The following is an 8,037-nucleotide window of genomic DNA, read 5'->3' on the forward strand; positions in this document are numbered from 1 at the left end:
GAGCAACGTAGAACTTACCTAAATAAGTTGTTGAGCTCTCTTTTATATTGTTATGAGTTGTAATCGTACTTAAGTAGTATCTTAGGGTGTTCTCATAGGACTGTGAGAATACCAACTTGTTAAGACAATGTTTGTAATAAAGTATGGAGTGTTATGACCTGCAATGTTTCTGTTGTACCACTCTGAGGGATATGGCAATTTGTGAAGAAGTCCCTTCACAAAGATCATATCAACGACTTGTATACTACAACATGCAGTGGTATGCTGGGTCACCGCACCCTCCTCTGGTCCCTCTCGGGTGTTCTGGAAGCTTCATGGAATTCTAAGATGCTGGGCGTTGATTTCGTCCAATTCCGAGAATATTTCCTTACTAGGATTTCTGAAACCAAAAACAGCAGAAAACGGAGGCGGCACTTCGGCATCTCGTCAATAGGTTAGTTCGGAAAACGCATAAATATGACATATAATGTGTATAAAACATGTGAGTATCATCATAAAAGTAGCATGGAACGTAAGAAATTATAGATACGTTTGAGACGTATCAAGCATCCCCAAGCTTAGTTCCTACTCGCCCTCGAGTAGGTAAACGATAACAAGGATAATTTCTTAAGTGACATGCTATCATAATCTTGATCAATACTATTGTAAAGCACATGAGATGAATGCAGCGATTCGAAGAAATGATGAAGATAATGAGTAAACAAATGAATCATATATCAAAGACTTTTCATGAATAATACTTTCAAGACAAGCATCAATAAAACTTGCATAAGAGTTACTCATAAAGTAATAAATTCAAAGTAAAGGTATTGAAGCAACACAAAGGAAGATATAAGTTTCAGCGGTTGCTTTCAACTTCAACATATTTATCTCATGGATAATTGTCAACATAAAGCAATATAACAAGTGCAATAGGTAAACATGTAAGAATCAATGCACAGTTGACACAAGTGTTTGCTTCTAAGATAGAAAGAAGTAGGTAAACTGACTCAACAATAAAGTAGAAGAATGGCCCTTCGCGAGAGGAAGCATGGATTACTATTTTTGTGCTAGAGCTTTTCATTTAGAAAACAAGAAACAATTTTGTCAACGGTAGTAATAAAGCATATGTGTTATGTATAAGATATCCTATAAGTTGCAAGCCTCATGCATAGTATACCAATAGTGCTCGCACCTTGTCCTAATTAGCTTGGATTAACATGGATTATCATTGCATAGCATATGTTTCAACCAAGTGTCACAAAGGGCTACCTCTATGCCGCCTGTACAAAGGTCTAAGGAGAAAGCTCGCATTGGATTTCTCGCTTTTGATTATTCTCAACTTAGACATCCATACCGGGACAACATAGACAACATATAATGGACTCCTCTTTAATGCATAAGCATTTAACAACGAGATAATATTCTCATAAGAGATTGAGGATTAATTGTCCAAACCGAAACTTCCACCATGAATCATGGCTTTAGTTAGCGGCCCAATGTTCTTCTCTAACAATATGCATACTCAAACCATTTGATCATGAAAATCGCCCTTACTTCGGACAAGACGAACATGCATAGCAACTCACATGATATTCAATAAAGGTGTAAAAGTTGATGGCGTCCCCAGAAACATGGTTACCGCTCAACAAGCAACTTATTAAGAAATAAGACACATAAGTACATATTCTTCACCACAATAGTTTTTAAGGCTATTTTCCCATGAGCTATATATTGTAAAGGCAAAGAATAGAATCTTAAAGGTAGCACTCAAGTAATGTACTTTGGAATGGCAGAGAAATAGCATGTGGTAGGTAGGTATGGTGGACACAAATGGCATAGTATTTGGCTCAAGGATTTGGATGCACGAGAAGAATTCCTCTCAATACAAGGCTATGCTAGCAAGCTTGTTTGAAGCAAACTCAAGTATAAAACGGTGCAGCAAGACTCACATATGAACATATTGTAAGCATTATAAGACTTTACATCGTCTCCTTGTTGTTCAAACACCTTAACCAGAAAATATCTAGACTCTAGAGAACAATCATGCAAACCAAATTTTAACAAGCTCTATGTAGTTCTTCATTAATGGGTACAAAGTACATGATGCAAGAGCTTAAACATGATCTATATGAGCACAACAATTGCCAAGTATCACATTATTCAAGATATTATACCATTTACCACATGAAGCATTTTCTGTTTCCAACCAAATAGCAATTAACGAAACGGTTTTCAACTCCGCCATGAACATTAAAGATAGAACTAAGAACACCAGTGTTCATATGAAAAAGCGGAGCGTGTCTCTCTCCCACACAAGCATGAATTTATTCAAACAAAACAAAAACAAACAGACGCTCCAAGCAAAGTACATAAGATGTGACCGAATAAAAATATAGTTTGAAGAGAAGAAACCCGATAGATTGTTGATGAAGAAGGGGATGCCTTGGGCATCCCCAAGCTTTGACGCTTGGGTCTTTTTAAAATATGCAGGGATGGACCACGGGGGCATCCCCAAGCTTAGACTTTTCACTCTTCTTGATCATAGTATATCATCCTTCTCTCTTCACCCTTGAAAACTTCCTCCACACCAAACTTAAAACAAACTCATTAGAGGGTTAGTGCATAATAAAAAATTCACATGTTCAGAGGTGACACAATCATTCTTAACACTTCTGGACATTGCACAAAGCTACTGGAAGTTAATGGAACAAAGAAATCCATCAATCATAGCAAAACAGGCAATGCGAAATAAAAGGCAGAATCTGTCAAAACAGAACAGTCCGTAAAGACGAATTTTTAAGGGGCACTGGACTTGCTCAGATGAAAATGCTCAAATTGAATGAAAGTTGCGTACATATCTGAGGACCACGCACGTAAATTGGCAGATTTTTCTGAGTTACCTACAGAGAACCATACCCAAATTCGTGACAGCAAGAAATCTGTTTCTGCCGAGTAATCCAAATCTAGTATTGACTTTACTATCAAAGACTTTACTTGGCACAACAATGCAATAAAATAAAGATAAGGAGAGGTTGCTACAGTAGTAACAACTTCCAAAACACAATAAAATAGTAGCAAAATAAACACATGGGTTATCTCCCAACAAGTGCTTTCTTTATAGCCATTAAGATGAGCTCAGCAGTTTTAATGATGCACTCCCAAGAAATAAGAGTTGAAGCAAAAGAGAGTATCAAGAAGCAAATTAAAAACACATTTAAGCCTAACCCACTTCCTATGAAAAGGAATCTTGTAAATAAACAAGTCATGTAGGCATAATGCAACAAGCATAGAAAGATAAAACAAGTGTAACTTCAAAAATTTCAGCATATAGAGAGGTGTTTTAGTAACATGAAAACTTCTACAACCATATTTTCCTCTCTCATAATAACTTTCAGTGGCATCATGAACAAATTCAACAATATAACTATCACATAAATCATTCTTATCATGAGTCTCATGCATAAAATAATTACTACTCCCAACATAAGCATAGTCATTCTTATTAATTGTAGTGGGAGCAAATTCAACAAAGTAGCTATCATTATTATTCTCATCATCAAATATAGGAGGCATAGTATAATCATAATAAAATTTACTCTCCATAGTAGGCGGCACCAAAAGACCACTATCATTATAATCATCATATATGGGAGGCAAAGTATCATCAAAGTAAATTTTCTCCTCAATGCTTGGGGGACTAAAAATATCATGCTCATCAAAATCAGCTTCCCCAAGCTTAGAACTTTCTATATCATTAGCAACAATGGTGTTCAAAGCGTTCATACTAATATCATTGCTACTAGCATGCAAATAAGATTCCATAGGTTTTTTAATTTTCGCATTAAACCATTCATGTCTTGACTCGGGAAATAGTTTAAAAAGCTCACAGATGTTTTCCATTATGCCTTACTAGTGTTTAACAAGAAACAAAAAGATGCAATTGCAGGATCTAAAGGAAATAGCTTCGAGCACACACACAACGGCAACGAGAAAAGTACTTAGTTACACTGGGACCGAAGTATGAGTGCCTTTTACCTTTCCTCCCCGGCAACGGCGCCGGAAAAGTGCTTGATGTCTACGGGTGCTTCTATTCTTGTAGACAGGTGTTGGGCCTCCGAGAGCAGAGGTTTGTAGAACAGCGAGCAAGTTTCCCTTAAGTGGATCACCCAAGGTTTATCGAACTCGGGGAGGAAGAGGACAAAGATATCCCTCTCAAGCAACCCCTGCAATCACGATACAAGAAGTCTCTTGTGTCCCCAACACACCTAATACACTTATCAGATGTATAGGTGCACTAGTTCGGCGAAGAGATAGTGAAATACAAGTAGTATGGATGTATATGAGTGGTAATAGCAATCTGAATAAAATATGGCAGCGAGTAAACATGCAACAGAACGGAGTTTCGATGCTTAGAAACAAGGCCTAGAGATCATACTTTCACTAGTGGACACTCTCAACATTGCAATCATAAAGGAATATAAATAAGCACTTCACTATGCTATTCTGAATTACTCTCTGGCAAAATAACGAACACTAATTCATCATGTAGGCAAACCTTAAAGATGTATTCCCAAGTACTAATGAACACCCCACGCTGTCACTTTGAGCATTCATAGGAGGTACTAACACACCACAATTTCATAGAGACATCCAACTCAAATCATAACTCGGTGAATAAGTATTCTGTGAAATATAGCCTAAGAGACCCACACGGTGCACACACTGTCACCTTTACACACGTGGGACAAGGAGTCTCCTAGGAGATCACATAAGTAAAATCCACTTGAATAGCATAACGACATCTAGATTACAAGCTCATCATATGGATCTCAATCATGTAAGGCAGCTCATGAGATCATTGTATTGAAGTACATAGGAGAGAGATTAACCACATAGCTACCAGTACATCCCTTAGCCTCGATGGAGAACTACTTCCTCCTCATGGGAGACAGCAGCGGTGATGAAGATGGCGGTGGTGTTGATGGAGAAGCCTTCCGGGGGCACTTCCCGTCCGGCGGCGTGCCGGAACGGAGACTCTTGTCCCCAGATCTTGGCTTCACGATGGCGGCGGCTCTGGAAGGTTTCTCGTACCGTGGCTTTTTCGTATCGAAGATTTAGGTCAGGGACCTTTAAATAGGCTAAGAGGCGGAGTCGGAAGGGTTACGGGGGCACCACACAATAGGGGGGCGCCCCCCCTTGGGCCGCGCCGCCCTGTTGTCTGGTGGCCCTGTGGCCCCCCTCTGGTCCCTCTCGGGTGTTCTGGAAGCTTCGTGGAATTCTAAGATGTTGGGCGTTGATTTCGTCCAATTCCGAGAATATTTCCTTACTAGGATTTCTGAAACCAAAAACAACAGAAAACAGGAACTGACACTTCGGCATCTCGTCAATAGGTTAGTTCCGGAAAATGCATAAATATGACATATAATGTGTATAAAACATGTGAGTATCATCATAAAAGTAGCATGGAACGTAAGAAATTATAGATACGTTTGAGACGTATCACAGACCTCGACCCAGACGAGGAGGAGGACCGCGCCATCCTCATCAGCGTCCAGGATCTGCGGTGCCGGCGCAACACGGTGGCTGATACCGGCGGCGGCATCTCCAGGAGGGAGGATTTCCCACCCTCGATGTGCACCAGCACATTTTCGAGGGTCCGTCCAGGCGCGCTCCAGCAGCGGTGGCGGTCGGCGGCGTTATTCCTAGCGGGAGGGGGAGGAGGGCCGTCGTACGCGGCGAGTTCGCGCTCGTACCTTCGCCGGAAGAACGCTGTCCACGCTTCATAGTTGTCCGGCCAGAACCGCTCCTCCGCGCGCTGCTCGTCATTGAGAGTGACGAGCACCGCGTCGATCTCCGCCTCCAGGGCGGCGCGACCCATCGGCGGCGGCGGGATCGGGACGCCGCCCGCGCTGAGTCGCCATCCTCCTGGCGCGCAGAAATCCGGCGGCGCTAGGTAGCCTGCCATGTGAAGGAGCCGCCCCTCCCATTGGTGGAGAGAGTGGCGGCCGAAGCCATTGTTGGCCGCACTGTCGTTCACCATCGGCGCTAGCTCTCGCTCGAGATTGGGGAAGATTGAGAACAGGGGGACGGCGTGGTGAATGCGGGTAGACACGGTAGTTCGGCGATAAATAGACGGCGACGCGCGTGAAACCGAGGCGACATCATTAACTTGCCATGTGGAAGCTACGCGTTCGGCGAAGACTGACCGGCGGCAGATTTTTACAGCGTGCAGAAGACGATGTGATGAGAACGACGATCGGTCTCTCGCCGACAATTCGGGGCCACCAGCCGCGCGGGAAGTTTTCTCGGCGTTTCCCGCGCTTTCGTTTCGTTCGGAGTCCCCGATCGCTCCCCGGGGGGCCAGGATGACCTGGGCTCTCCGGATGGATGAAAGCCCAAATCCGGCGAAAACGTGAAACAGGGGGCGCGACTGGACCGTTTTCGTCCATCCGGATGAAAAAAATGTCCTGTGGAGACTCTTAGTCAATCACAATTTCATGTTGATGTTGTTTTGATGTACGAAGATATCCCATTCCGCGTGAACATTTCAGTTTCCACATTACAGGTTTTGCTCCATAAAAACTATGGGTTATGAAGTTCAACTGAGATTATGTAGACTTTTTTTGTGTGCCAGATTTATCAATGCTAGATTTTACATCAAGTACGAATTATGTGGGTATTTTGATTACGTTGGTGTTTCTATTAATTCCGAATTCAGTACATGTCTCTACATGTTTTGTAAACTTTGCAGAAGGCTCTAATTTTCGGAAATTTATTTCGGCTCCCGGGAGCATATACTCCTTCCACCCAAAAGATATATTTCACAGTAAAAAAGAATTCATAATTTTTTTTGCATGCACATCCTCATAATCTATATTCGTTTGTATGGTTTTGTAAAACAGATAACTTTTGTGGCCCATGTAAAAAAGGTAAACAATATTCTTGTGAAAAACATTATTTTTAGCATCAAATTTTATCTTTTTTTGCACATGTCACGGGCAAGTCAATTTTTTCATGAAACGTATGCGCACATAAAATGTGGAGATTTATGTACGAATTTTTTGTTCGCATATTTTTAACATTTCAAAATGGTGTCTAAGATGCATTTGAAAGAAAGCATATGCAAGGCATGAGACAAAACTCTTTTTTACTAGTATGGGCTACCGTTGTAGAGGTGGCTCGAGATAAGTACTAGTAAGCAAGCCGAGGAATGGATAAGGACATTCATGAACCTCTTTTAGCTTGTCAACAAAAACATTTGTTAGTTGGCTTCTACCTAATTGTAAATACTATCGAGTGCATGGGTAAGCTACCTGACATCTCAAACACTAGAATTTCACAATTCTTATTACTAAGTTAAAAATTCATGCTCTATAAATCTCTACTAGGTATTTTGAGACTCGTATGTTGTATAGCAATGTATGCAGATACTTATAGGTACCAAAATATACACACAAAATAATAGAAGGATATTTTGTAATCACTTACTTTCAAACATAATTTGGTCTATTAAGATGTTCCTAAATAATACTAAAAATACAATTATCATGACAAAATGAAGTTACTTTACCATCCTTTTACATTTAATGTTAAGAGATCAAGTTCTCTTGCATAACAACTAACTTTAAGTTATTACATCCATGTGGTTAATGTTGTTTGATATAGTAAAAATTAGTTAAATTATCTGCTATGCATGGAAAAAAAAATACATTGAACAATGATCTATAAATATGTAAAATTGTTTAGTATAAATAGATAATGACCATTAGAATCGAATCACTATGGGACTAGTAAATTCTAAAACTAGTCATATCCATGTAAATACTAAGACTAGTCATTACCATTAGAATCGAGACACTTTGAGACTAGTAAATATTTAATCCTCTATAGAGTGTGCAAGTAGGAAGTTTGTTGACCACAATATGTAACTCGTCATTGTCTCTATTCCCTTCGGTGTTATTCCTTTCGGTGACTGGGATGAGGATGGTTATGTTTCCCACATGTAATGGATTTCATACAATTCGGGTATACTAACTACGTAGCAAGGTGTCTTGC

This window comes from Lolium rigidum, chromosome 7 (assembly GCF_022539505.1).
Source record: "Lolium rigidum isolate FL_2022 chromosome 7, APGP_CSIRO_Lrig_0.1, whole genome shotgun sequence".
Lineage (NCBI taxonomy): Eukaryota > Viridiplantae > Streptophyta > Magnoliopsida > Poales > Poaceae > Lolium > Lolium rigidum.